Raw genomic sequence first — 14,054 nt, 5'->3', positions numbered from 1 at the left:
CAGTTTGAGGCCACCAGCAGCTCCGTGAACAGCGAGACCTTGAAGCAGCTCAAGCTGAGCCGAGTTATTCCACCTGCTCTTTGGTGTGAGCGAAGAAGTGTCTTGGCCGCCCTTCAAGAAAGAGATGAAGGAGCTGCTTGTCAGCCTGCGTGGGAGGCAACTGGAGGCCAGAAGTTATACCAGACCAGAAAAGGTCCATCTGAAATGTTGTGCGGTTCTTGAAAGACAGAACCATCCTTTGATTATAAAAATCCCTGGGGGTTTAGAACAGCCTGTCCATGTAAACTGCCTTGAATTAAAGCCCAAGAAGAAATCTGATGGCCAAGAAAGGTGGTATATAAATAATATATAAATATATATATAATATAATTTTATATATTATAGATCCCAAAGGATCTCCTCTATGGAGAACTCGTGCAAGGAAAGCGCCCTACAGGTAGACCACAGCTGCGATACAAGGACATCTGCAAGAGGGATCTGAAGGCCTTAGGAATGGACCTCAACAAGTGGGAAACCCTGGCCTCTGAGCGGCCTGCTTGGAGGCAGGCTGTGCAGCATGGCCTTTCCCAGTTTGAAGAGACACTTGGCCAACAGTCTGAGGCTAAGAGGCAAAGAAGGAAGGCCCATAGCCAGGGAGACAGACCAGGGACAGACTGCACTTGCTCCTGGTGTGGAAGGGATTGTCACTCCCAGATTGGCCTTTTCAGCCACACTAGACGCTGTGCCAGAACCACCTTTCAGAGCGCGATACCATAGTCTTTCGAGACTGAAGGTTGCCAATATATATAGATAAATGAATACTTTTACTTTCTAGATCTTTCTTTTTTTTTTACATGTCTGGTAAACCTAGGTGGGTCCCGCAGGTCCTGGTGCAAAAATGTTTGGAAACCATTGGTCTACACCAGTGGTTCTCAAACTCTCTGGGAGTTTGAGAGCCACTAAGTCTTTGCTGCAGGCAGCAGGGGCAGGGGGAAGGCAGAGACGCGATGTTCAGCATTGCGCCTCTGACCTGGACGCAGGGGCGTGCTGCCCACTCACCCTTTCCTGCAGCAGCCTCCCGGGGGTTGGGGGAGCCTGGCGCCAGCCTCAGCCACTTCCAGTTTTGCGTTCATGAAATAGGAAGTGGCCGTGATGGTCTTCTGGAGGGCTCTGCGCTACATGGGTAGCCCTGCTGAGGCTGGCGCCAGGCTCCCCCAACCCCTGGGAGGCTGCTGCAGGCAGGGGTGAGTGGCAGCGTGCCCCTGCGCCCAGATCAGAGGCACAATGCTGAGCATCGCGTCTCTGCTTTCCCCCCGCCCCTCCTCTTAAGGGAGAACTACCAAGGGCTTTCAGGCTGTGGCGACAAGACACCCCAGTCTGAAAACCACTGGTCTACACTGACTGGCAGCATTTCTGCAGGGTTTGGACAGGGGCATCACCTGGAAATGCCCCACACTGAAGCTGGGCCCTCCTGCATTCAAATTACGTGCTCAACCAACTGAGCTATTTCCTTTCCCTGACTGGGTGATATAATACTGTGTACTCTACTACTACTTCAGTAACCTTTATTGGCATATTGGGAGTTTACAAGAAATAAATAACATATTAAAATAGATACAACAACTTTACAAAATATTAGCTTCTGTCCTTAGCCTTAGAAACTACCGCTAAAAATTCCACCACCAAGTTGGTAATGGGAGGGGAGTAATCACTAAGGAGAATTGGAAAAGGATCAACAAGGGAAACGGGAAGAGAAGAAAGAAAAGGATCAAGTAAGTGGGACCTGAGATTATGATGAGCCGTACACCGAAGGAGAATGTGATCCATAGTATCTGGTTCAGCTGAACAGAATAAGCATAATCTATTTGAGCGTGGGGTTTTAGAAAATCTCCCTTGGTGTATTGCAGATGGAAATATATTCAGTCTCACCAGCATAAAGACCCTTCTTTTGCTAGGGTTAGTAAGTTGGACAAAGTAATTCGCAGGACTGCCAAGGGAGGGGGACAAACCAAAGAAGAGGGGTGAGCAGGTCGGATTTAAGTTAGACAATAGTGTTGCGTATTCTTGCTCCCAAAGTTTAAGTTTAATGAGATGGTGGGCTTTTTGAAGATCCATATCAGCTAAAAGTTCAGGGGAAAGATCTAAAGAAGATAATTTAGCATCAATAAGTTTAAACCAATTAGATGAAAAAGGGTCTTTTAATAAATCCAGGAGAATAGAATTCAGGTGAATATTAAGATGGAGTCTAAGCCAAAACTTAAAAGTGGAAGTCCAAGCTATGTGTGTCCAAGTACTGTGTACTCTACTACCTCTCAATCAAGGTATTTCTGCAGTGTTCATTCTGAATATGCATATTAATGCCCTACATGTTTTAGGGTTCTGTTGGATCACAGCCGCTATGGCTTGTGACCAATCTTATTATTTCTTATTGGAACTTACTGTTTACTTGAGCATGATCCACACTGTCATTCATTTCCTCCTTGCCTGTAAATTGCTGCCCAGTGTTAAATGAAATGCAGCTATTGGACAGTAGCCTGCACACAAAGTAGGAGTTCAAACACACACATTCACACTCCGTAAATTAAGAAATAAGTTTCCCATTTTCACCAATGATTCTACAAGAATATAGCAAGTGCAACCAGAATGCAATTAATCAGGTTCTCCCCTCTGCTGTACTGCATGTACTAATAGCAGACTTGGATCCAGCAACCAGACATTGGTGTCTGCCCAAAGAACCAGAATTTCTAGGTTTAGCCAAAGAAATTCTGTCTAAAGTTTATACGTATGAAAAAAGAATAAATGCCTCTTATAACAGATTCTTAGGTTGAGTGGGATGGATCAGTAACTCATTACAGAGAGAGTGAGAGAACAGAAGCTTACAAAAGGTGGAAAGAAAGGGACAGTCATGTGCAGGAGGCAACTGCGTATTCTACTACCATTGAAAGTGACCTGTGTGGGGTCTGATGACCAATATCTTACTGAACCCAGAATTTCAGGGTACTTCATAAGATTGTCTGACCCATTTCCTTTACTTCTAAAACTGTTTAGAAGTTTATGAGAAACCCACATGCGGATCACCACTGATGATGGTGATGGTCATGGGTATATTTTATGATAAGGTAGATTGCATGACTTTAACATCATTTCCTGTTTTGGAAATGTTTAACAGGTGAAGCCACAGTTCATCTTGAATAGCTCTCTTGAAGCCATCTTGAACACATAAAGGTTTCCATTAAAAATATTTTCACTGTGCTTTACCGCCATTCATTCCCACTGCAATTTATGCTGATTTTTGTTTTCTAAGCTCTTCAGGGCCATAAAGTTGTTTGTGTGTCTTCCGATATATTAAGTGACAAGGCTAACATCTGCTGCTTGAAATTCATCTTCTTTTCACAAAAGATGGTTATATATGCAGTTTAGTGAGATGCTTCAGAGTGCTGGGAGACTTTATTTAAAGATTTTTTTTTATTGTGTGCATGCAGGCACGTAAGACCAAGATAGTGCTAATGTTATGCAGCATTTACAGAAGCCAAGTGCACTGCTGGTGCAGAAAATTATTTTGCTACTACTCATTCAGGTTCAGCTGCAAGATATTTGAGTGTACAGAACAATTCAGTACATAAAGAATATGCAAAGCTATTGAACTCTGTTGTGGTTCTGCTTTTGGGCAGCAGAATGGATTGCAGTTTTTTTGTCCCAGTCAAAATCTATGACATTATAAAGATATCCTCCTAACACATCAAAATTGATGGAGACAAGAATGGGGTTGTCAAAGCAATCAGCAGTCCATTTTGTTTATAGCAAGATCTGTAAAAATATGTATTCGGTTGACATTAATGATCTCTGAACTGGACTCACTGGAGATCAGGGATGCAAATGGCTCCTAAAGAAAAGGGCCTGTCAAATGGGTCACTGTAGTGCTTAGGAAAACAGGCTACTCTTCCTGATTGTGGTGGCTCCTGTATTTGCAAGTATTTCTGTACCCTTGCACCAGAGCAGAAGCTTGTGTTTGCACTGGCCCAATTCCACCTGTCAGTTGCATATCCAACGCACATAAAGATATACCTAATTCATGCACTTTGCACTGAGACAGCTACTGCTGCTCATTCACTTGCAATGTCTGTGTCAGCAGATATATCAAGAACAATGGCAGCTCTCGACTGTCTCATGCCACACCACCTCTCTTTAAAGAGGATGGTGCCAACAGATATAAACATAACCCAAGTGGTCTCCAGTACGGCCAAAATGAGCGTGGCTGGTATAAGTATGCTGCCCAGAATAGAGAAACTTGCCTATAGAGAAACTTAGAGCTCCAGGCTGGCCCAGGTTGACTTCCGAGTACCTGAAATAGCATATCAAGTGCTGCCTCCCCATACCGGATGAGGAATCAACCTCTGCTCCTCCTGTTCTCTAGACTAAAAAGGAGGGGCAGAGCAGAAGAGGAAGTGATGTAGATTAGGGGTGTTGAAGATACGGCCCATAGGGTGGATGTGGCCTCTGTGGAAGTTCTTTATCTGGTCTGCATGAGAGTAGGGCTCCCCCAGCACCACTATCAGCTGCTCTCAGCTGCTGAGCTGTGAAGTGACGCATTGGCAGAAGCGGAACTGCTGAAACCGCAGCACTGGGAGAGCCCAATTATCATGCAGGCCACTCTTTCAGCAGTGCTGCTTTTGCCAAGTTGCTACCTTGCAGAGCACCTCTCGCTACTGACCTGAGAAGTGGTGCCTTGGCAGAAGTGGTGCTGCTGAAAGGGCAGCCCATGTGACGATTGGGCTCTCCCAAATCCTGAAAATATTATCAAGAGTTCCATTTTTTCTCTTCTGCAGCTAATGAGTTCCTAAGTGAGAAAAAAGTGTTTATTTATGGTCAGCAACTGCTTAATGATGTTACTCCCTGCCTAATGACATCACCTCCAGCCCTCAGCAGGCACCATGAATTATATTGGCCTGCTATATTGACACCCCTAGATGCTATAGCTCACCACTCTCCATTTCTCCACACTTCAATTCTGTCCCCCTCCTCCCTGTTCTTTAATGAGGCCAGGTGGGGAGCTAGAAGTGGGAGGAAGAGGAGGAACAGAGGGGTTGACTGGGTGGGTGGAAATGGGCATGCCTGGAGTGATCATTTCAGTCAGCCTCATGGATAGGCTGGCTCTACAGAGCTCCACACCTGGCCTCAATAAAGAACATTAAGAAGACAGGCTAGCAGTACAACTAAAAAGATTTTCTGGTTACTTGGTCATTTTTTGTCAGTTTTATCCATGAAAATTAAATCCTGAAAATCAGCCAGAGAAATTACGTCAAACATAACTTTGAATGAAATCTTAGATGCACTTTCCTGAGAGTAAGCCCCACTGAGCACCAAACGATTTCCTTCTGAGCAGACATAACTAGGACTGTGCAGTTTGTGAGCTACCCCCAGCGCATGCACGCTGGAAAAGCTCATCTGCCCCGCCCCCTTCGGCTAGCCAGCCAATCAGCTGGCAGCAAAGCCCTGCTGCCGGCTGACAGGTGGGGAAAGCCTGGCAATCACTGCTAGCGCGCCAGGGAGGCGCGCCAGCAGCCCTTTATACCAAACGGTTAAAGTGGCTTTAAAATGGTTAAATAGTATAATGGTTCGTTCTCAAGAACACCAAATCAATCATATAATAGGAAAGTTATACTTTTATTTTTATTTATTCCAAATATTCTTTTCAAATTAATTTTCAGCAATGCCTTGTATTCTGAAACAAAGTAAAAAGTTAGGCTGCATTAAGACCTGTATTAAGTAGGTATTAAGTCCTAACCTAAATCCTTATGAAATACACGTATCTTTTGATAGTGAAAGTGTTTTGTAACATGTAGTATTTTTAAGAACTTAGCAGTACTTTACAATGCAAAGTTTATAATATACAACTACTTTAAAGTGGTGTGCATTTTTTAAAGAGGACCTGGTAAATGCTCCTCCATCAGTCACTATGATACAAAGAGCCCTTCATCATTGTATCCCTCAGCTCTTAGAAGTGGAAAGGCTTGGTTTCGCTCTTTTTGATTTCAGATTGCTGGGACTCTTACTAGGTAGCAAAGCTAATTTTTAGTGCCTCCGCTGTGAAAATATCAAAGAGCCTTGTAGTGCCTTAAAGAACAACCAATTTAGTTCAGCATAACGTTTTGTGGACTTCAGGGTGAGGGAAGTGAAATCCTCAGCAGGCAGAGTGGTGGGTGGGTGTGTCTAAATATGCACACAAGGGGACTGAGAAACAGAATAAAGTGATAGAAGTGGGTTCAAGGGGCTATGGCAGTGGTTCCCAAACTGTGCACCATGGCACTCCATGCTGCAGCGCACCCACAGAGGGGCCATGTAGCCTTTCCAGTTCATCAGATCAAGATCTCACTCTACCAACCTCAGACGAAGAGGCCATGCAGAGTGCCATAGTGAGTTTGGGAACTGCTATGGGATAGAAGTGGTAAAGTCAATGTTGTATGAAGTCTGTGATTCACAACAGTTGTTGACTTAGATGGACGAGTGCAGGACCCAGCACTTAGCAACCAGCATCTGCTGCCAGCTCATCTTGTTACAAAAATGGACTTATCAGGGACAGTGGATTACTGCCACCATCCAAGCCTAGGGAAACTGGGTAAAAGGAGGCTCCTTCGGGGAAATCTATGTCCAGAAATCTCCAGAATATCTCCAGAAATCTATCTCCAGAAAAATGGAAACTCCCACAATCCCTGGGAGACCCCCCAGTGGCAATCCTAGGAAGTCGGGTGGGGGGCAAACGCCCCAGGGCACCATGCCTGTGAGGTGTGCCACTACCCACACCGCCCCCTCCCACATTGCTGCCACCAGCACCACCACACCCGCCTGTCCTCTGGAGCCTTTCCGAGGGTCAGTGAGGTCTCACACAGTGACTTCTGGCACTCTGAAAGGTCTCTGAGGCTTCCAGAGAGCCATTAAACATTACTTCTGGTTTTCCAACGGAACCAGGTAAGGAAGGGAATGACAGTCTCCGGGGGGACGATGACAGGCCATTCTGCAGTCCTAGCCCCAGGTGGCACATGGACCAGGATCACAAGTGGAGTCCCCTTAAGAGGCAGATTATCACAAACTCCGGCCATCTGGAAAGATAGGGCAACCAACTCCCTCCCAAGTGAACGGAGACTAGGCAGATTCTTGCAATAATAAAAGGAGTTTTTTTAATTAAAAGGATGAAAAACACCAAAACAAAAAGTATAAAGTGAAAGGCAAAAAAAAAAAAAAAAAGGCACTAAAGGAATAACAGAAAGGCAAAGAAAGCGTAAGGTGGATGGGTTGGACAAAGGCATGGAAGTTAAAAGGCAAGCAAGCCACTGATGTGACTAACTGGGTGCTTTCCCTACCCTAGGTACTCATGCTAGACCAGAAAGTTGGTCCTTACAACCACCCTTACTCATCCAGATAGGGAATCCCCATCAGTATATCCAACACACTGGATGAGAGACCAGCCCAACTGCAAAAAGGTGGAGGGGAATTTCTCTACTTTTCCTAACATATGGACATTAACCAGACTTTACCTATGGAATTAGATACCTGTATGGGCAGGGGGATCACTTGAGCTCTTTAATTTTCTGCTTTGGGGACCACATTGTCTTCATAGTCCAATGAGCTGATTCAAGACCAACAGGTATGACCTTTGTAGCAGGTCTGTTGGGGAAGAAAACAAAGGGCAAAAACCACAACAGTGCAGGAATGGTTGTTTGGACTGACTTAGCAGCCCCCTAAGGACCCTGAACTGCATACTGGAAGGTTCAAACTAGGTTTAAAAAAAAAAAAAAGAGGGAGAAAAAATTAGGGATTTTCATCACAATGGTAACAGGTAAAGCAGTCATCATGATTGTGCTGAGTTAATTAGTTATTGAGGACGAACAATGGTAACCTGTGAACCAAGGGACCAAGTGGCCATGGAATGCAAGAACTAGAGTGGGTGACTGTTTTTATATGAGACCTGGCTGAACTAAGTTATTTAAAAACATAGTGAGACAAGAAAGCTGTGTCCTTATTCAAGCCAAAGTGAATACAGTTAAATTAATAACGTTACCATGGAAAACTTCCTCTGTGGTTTATGGTAGTGATGTTGGTCTAGGTGGACAATGCAAAATTCAAACATTAATTTGAACCAGTGAATACGGCTTATGCGTAGACCTCTGCATTGTGGCAACTGACACTTTGGCCAGAATCAGACAATGAATCAAGCTTAGGGCCAACTGTGTGCTACATTAAGCATGCCATTGCCTTTGTGGGCTTGGCTATTATTCCTGAACAGCAGTTGTGAAAAGGAAGAAGCATCAGGTTTGCAACCTTGGCAGGGGAAAGCATTAAATAGCTTCCCCATGTTGCTGAGAGCCAGGATGGTTTAGTGGTTTGGGAGTTAGACCGGAAGAGCCAGGTTCAAATCCCCTCTCAGCCATGAAGCTTCCTCAGTGACTTTGGACCAGTCACTCTGTCTCAGTCGCACCTACCTCACTGGGTTGTTGTGAGGACAAAAGAAGAGGAGGAGCTATGTACACCACCCTGAGTTCATTGGAGAAAGAGTGATGTGAAAATATAAAAAGATGAATAAAATAGATAATATTTAGGAAACAAAAGCCAAGTGCTCAAGAATCATTGCTGTTCTTAGTGCAAAATGTAGCTTTGTTCTTAGATGGAGGAAATAACAGGAGGCATCCTTGATCCTCTACCGAAGGGGTGGGCATGACCCAGCATCCCCAAGAACTGATCTCAGGTCATTCCTGAGCTATAAATGAATGTATGCTAAATCTCAAGAGGCTAAATCTCAAGAGGCCACGCGCCTAGCTTGGAAAAGATCTCACTGAACTTACTACCATTTGCCCATTATCCTGCGAGTGGGAGAAAAAGCATGCCTTAAGAAAGACCAGAGATGCAGGTGCAGGTGTTTACATTGAACATTCAGCAGAGGAAGTATTGCCTGGAATAAAAATTATGCATCAAGCAATGCTTTCCTCCTCTCCCTCTCCCCTTTTAATTGTCTTGTAATTTAAAGATAATCACATCCAAGCTGCAAAATTAAACATTTCTAGCACGATTACAAAAATATTCCTCTAATCTTTGTCAGGTTTAATCGTCACTAAGTAATGACAGTAATAGCTCCTCTCTCCCCCCCCCACTTTTGAAACTACCCGCCTTCTCCATGCCTTGCCAGCAAAACCTTTCAACTAGCTAAATGAGCAAACAATTTATTTTCTCTTCCTCTCAACCCACTTGATAATTTACCTCTTTTTTTTTTTTTGTACCTGATGTGCAACATGGTCATTAAGATCCATTCACAAGAAGCACATTGCTGTGAGATCATTTCCATCTATGCCTTTGATAAAGAAAAATGTTACAATAATCTGCCCAAGGCTTTCTCTCCCCCCCCCCCACTCCTTTTTACAAAAAGCACAGAGACCATGCATAGTACTGTACATGCTCAAGAAAAGGTAATCAGTGGTGCTTCTAGCTGGGTTGCTGTAGCAGCCTTTTGATGCTGAGATACACTTAAAATCTACACACTTTTCACACAAATGGATAAATGGTAGCACAGATTGAAGAACTTCAAATACATTTCACATATTTAAATGGTCTTTTATTTTTCACACGCAACCTTGGATGCTATACACCTGCTGTATCCTCCTCTTCCTTCCCAGAATGATAATTTGGTCGACATCACTTAAAAGACAAGCCATGCTCCATTGTTAACTTGAATCACAGTTGATGAAAAGTGTAACAATGCACGTTACCAATGAGTTTTTTAAAGGACCGGAAAAGTAAAACTGACTCGGTTTCCTTCTTGTGAAGCTTTTTAGGGACACTGAAAAAGCAACACGTTTTTCACTGATCAGTGAAGAATGGCTCAGTTTGGAAATCTCTTTGCACTACTCATCCAACAGTCTTCCAAAACCTCTGTTGGAGCTTCTCAACTGTTTCATGTGCATCCAAGGCGCACAGTTCCAACCCCATGGTCCCTACCCACAAACTATTCCACACTAGAGAAAGAGTAGGAAAGATGGTCATAAGTTGCAACTCTGTTACTGAACCTAAGGTCATCCACTGCCATAGTTTTCCACATGCCAACCAAGCAACCCTTCTGGAAACCCTTTGTTTGTGACATCAGTTGAAGTCCATGTTTGTGCACAACCAAAACCAGTTGGCATCTGAACCAGGTGTCAAACCTGGAGTGCAGAATTCCAATAACTCCTGTTACAAGGGGTGAGTTTCAATTTCCAATTGTGCAGTCTTCCACACAGCACACCTGGTAAGGAAATGTATTCTTTTGAGGAAGAATTTTTTTTTTTAAACCCTTTCCTGAAGAAAGCTCCCAAGTTCTAATCTCCCCCCATCCACCCAAACACAGTGATTTGGCAGGTCCAGCCCCATGGATGAAACTTACTTCCAAGTGCTTTACCAAACAGGTTTACTCAGAAGTAATCCTATTAAACTAAATTTGACATTTCCCCCAGTTAAGACTGCAAGCCTATACACGCTGCCCTGGGAGTAAGTCCGATTGAACACAATGGAACTTACTTTTGAGCAGACATGCCTAGGATTGGGCTGTAAGTATGGTTCGGATTCTAATGGCATATACTCCAAAACAGATGGCACTCTTTTCGCTGGTACTTACAGCCAGGCAAACCTGCTTTGGATTTCAACTGGGCAGCCCCATCTTATGCATGCAACGTGTTGCAATCCTGCACGAAGACACTCACTTGGGAGGAAGTAAGCCCCCCAATTCAACTGAAGGGAGTCTAGAATTGCAGGTTCCTGGGATTGACTTCAGAGTAGTAAACACACAGGAGATCGAGCTGTCCTCCGCTGTCGCAGACACCTCTGGGGCAGGTGGCGTAGCTAGAGGGGGGGCAAAGCACTAAGTTTTGCAGGGAGCCTCCCCGCAGCGTGCAAGCAGCTCCCTGCAAAACTTAGAACCCAATCCTATGCCTGTCTACTTGGAAGTAAGTCCCATTATAGCCAATGGAGCTTACTCCCAGGAAAGTGTGGATAGGATTACAGCCTTAGTGCTTTGCACCCCCCCACTGCCTGGGGGTCTCTTTGCTGGAGCAGTAACTACCCAATCCCATGCATGGTTTACTCGGAAGCAAAAAAACCCCATTAAAATGTGAGCCTCGATCCACATGCCTCCCCAGGCACATATCCCTGCAAGCTCTTGACTTCCAAGTCTGCACAACTGTCCCCATCTTGACACACTTACTAGGGGAGGGAGAGGGGGCTACAATCCTATACACACACTTTGCTGGGAGTAAGTCTCATTGAACCCCAATGACCTCCTGATTTTAGAAATGGGCTATGTCAGATGCAGGCGAGGGCACCAGGATGCAGGTCTCTTGTTATCAGGTGTGCTCCCTGGGGCATTTGGTGGGGCCGCTGTGAGATCCAGGAAGCTGGACTAGATGGGCCTATGGCCTGATCCAGTGGGGCTGTTCTTATGTTCTAACGGTACTTACCTCTGAGTAGACATGCCTAGGCTTGGGCTGGGAGCCTCTCTGAGCTCCGTGGGACTTTCCTGGGAGTCCCACCTGCCAGGGCTGATGTTCCTTCTCGCTTTCACAGAAAAGGGGTGGGGGAGCCTCCCTTTCCGGACAGATGAACAGACAGGCAGCAAGGAAAAAGTTGCAAAGGCCATTTGCACAACCATTTACATGGTAGCAGACGAGGGTGGCTGGGGCCAGTGGCATAGCTAGAGGGGGGAGGCAAAGCACTAAGTTTTGCAGGGAGTCACCCCACATCCTGCAAGGGGTCCCCTTCAGAGCCATCCCGGGCGATAGGAGCAAAAGAGAGGCAAATGGCTGGCTCCGAAGGGGAGGCTCCCTGCAAAACTTAGTGCTTCGCCCCCCTCTAGCTACGCCACTGGCCAGGGCCACCCCTTGGAAGGTGTTACCCCCCCCAGCCCGTCCCAGCAGATCCCGAGCCCTCCACCCCCCAAGCAGGCGTGGGGCTTGACTCCAGCCCAGCCCCGGGCACTACTCACCAGCTGCCCAGGCGCACCGTCAAGAGGAGCAACAGGAGCCTCAGCCCGCTGCGGGAGCTCCAGAGAAGCCCAGGCAGGCAGAGGCGCCGCCGCCGCCACCGATCCATGCCAGGTCCGGCTCTGCTGCGCCCGTGCGCCTGGACTGGGGTCTGGGGGCTCCGCCAGTGCCAGCCCCGCCGCCGCCGCCGCCGCCGCCGCCACCCGCCTCCTGCCAGCCCTGCAGCGGCGGCGGCAGCACTTGGAAAGAGCGCCACGAAGCCCTCATCAAACAGGTAGCAGCGCGCACCGACAGGACCCGTCGAGGCGCGACTGCCCAATCGCCTCCTCGCCTTGCGCCGTGAATTGCCCGCAGGAACCAATCAGGCAGAGGGTGGGGCGGGGTTTTCTTTTTTAACCAGGGCTGGGGAGGGGGGAAAGCCCCCCTGGAGCGTGGTGAGAGTGGTGGGGGGCATGTTAAGGGAGGGAGGAGGAGAAAGGAAGCATCTATAGGCAGAGACCCTCACTCCCGCTTGACTTATGGGGAGTGACAAGATAAGGGGGGGGGGTTATATGGAGGGTCAAGGTTAGCCAGGGTCCAGGCAGCCCCCTTGAAGGATGCTCTGGGGCTTAGATGGGGAGTTTGTGGGGATCATCCAGAGAGACCCTCCCTCAAGGAAAATTCTCAGAGGAGAACCAAGTCAAGTTCTCCTCCTTCAAAAAGCTGGCAGGCTTTCTTTGAGTTTGCCAGGCAGATTTCTGAGAAAGAGAGGAAGGGTCTCAGCAAAACAAGTGGCAAGGAGTAGTTTTGGTTGGAGTTCTTAGGTGAATGGATTTCACCACTGATCCACTTCCAGAATGGGGAGATGTAAGGGCCCGATCCTGTCCAACTTTCCAGCACCGGTGCAGCCTTGAGGAGGTCTCTGGGACTGCTTCCCCAACACAGGAAGCAGTGCGTACCCCATTGGCACAGCAGCACCAGCACTGGAAAACTGGATAGGATTGGGCCCTCAGTCTCTAGGCCCCTGCTGCTGGGCAGCTGTCCCAAAATTCCCATGGTGGAAGCCCATACAGGAGTTCTTAAACTAGTAGAAACTTGGGTGGGTCTCCCTTACCATAAGACCAGTGTGTCCAGATACAGGTTGCATCCTGACAGTTGATCTTGCAATAGCTTCCACAGCATCACCTTTAAAAAGCTGCCCAGCACAAAGGTGTAGATTCCTGTTGCGTATATGCAACATTGGGAAGAAATGGCTTAAACCCTTCTACTAGCCCATCAGCCTCTGGGGAGTAAATGACCAGAAAATGTTGGGTCACAGCAAGTTGATTTATTTAAGAAGATCTCTGTGTTTCTTTTATGGTGCTCAAAACAGTGTACAGCAATAAAAATACAATATAAAGTACAGTTAATAAAAATATTGGTTTTTTATACTAAAATTTTTTTTTACACTAAAGAAAATATTTCTTTACCCAACAGGTAAATAATCTGTGGAACTCCTTGCCGCAGGATGTGGCGATGATGTCTGGCCTAGATGCATTGAAAAGCAGGTTGGACAGATTTCTGGAAGAACTGTCCCTTACAGGTTACAAGCCTTGATGGGTATGTGCAAAGTCTTGATTTTAGCAGTAGGCTACCTCTGAATACCAGATGCAAGGGCGTGGCACCAGGATGCAGGTATCTTGTTGTCTTGGGTGCTCCCGGGGGCATGTGGTGGGCCACTGTGAGATACAGGATGTTGAACTAGATGGGTCATTGGTGGGACTCATCTTTAAATAAAACCAATTAAAATATTACTGGTGCTATTAAAAGATGTAAAAAAAAACAACCAATAACATAAAAACAGCAATAGAAGACCTAATATAGGTACTAGATTAACATTTCTGCCCAACACTGCATATACACAACAGGAACCAAATGTGTACACCTGTGGGCTGGGCAAAAATAGGTTGAAAAAGGGGTCATTCCTCTTCAAATGCCAAGCAGAACAAATGTGTTTCTAAACCAGATTATGACAGTGGAGTGTGAAAGGGCTTGCCCCGATCTCTCAATATTTCTTGTAGCAAGCCTGCTTTGAAAAGAGTCTCATCAAGCCTGTGCCAC

Source organism: Tiliqua scincoides, chromosome 6 (genome assembly GCF_035046505.1).
Source record: "Tiliqua scincoides isolate rTilSci1 chromosome 6, rTilSci1.hap2, whole genome shotgun sequence".
NCBI lineage: Eukaryota > Metazoa > Chordata > Lepidosauria > Squamata > Scincidae > Tiliqua > Tiliqua scincoides.
Note: the sequence above shows the minus strand (reverse complement) of the source record.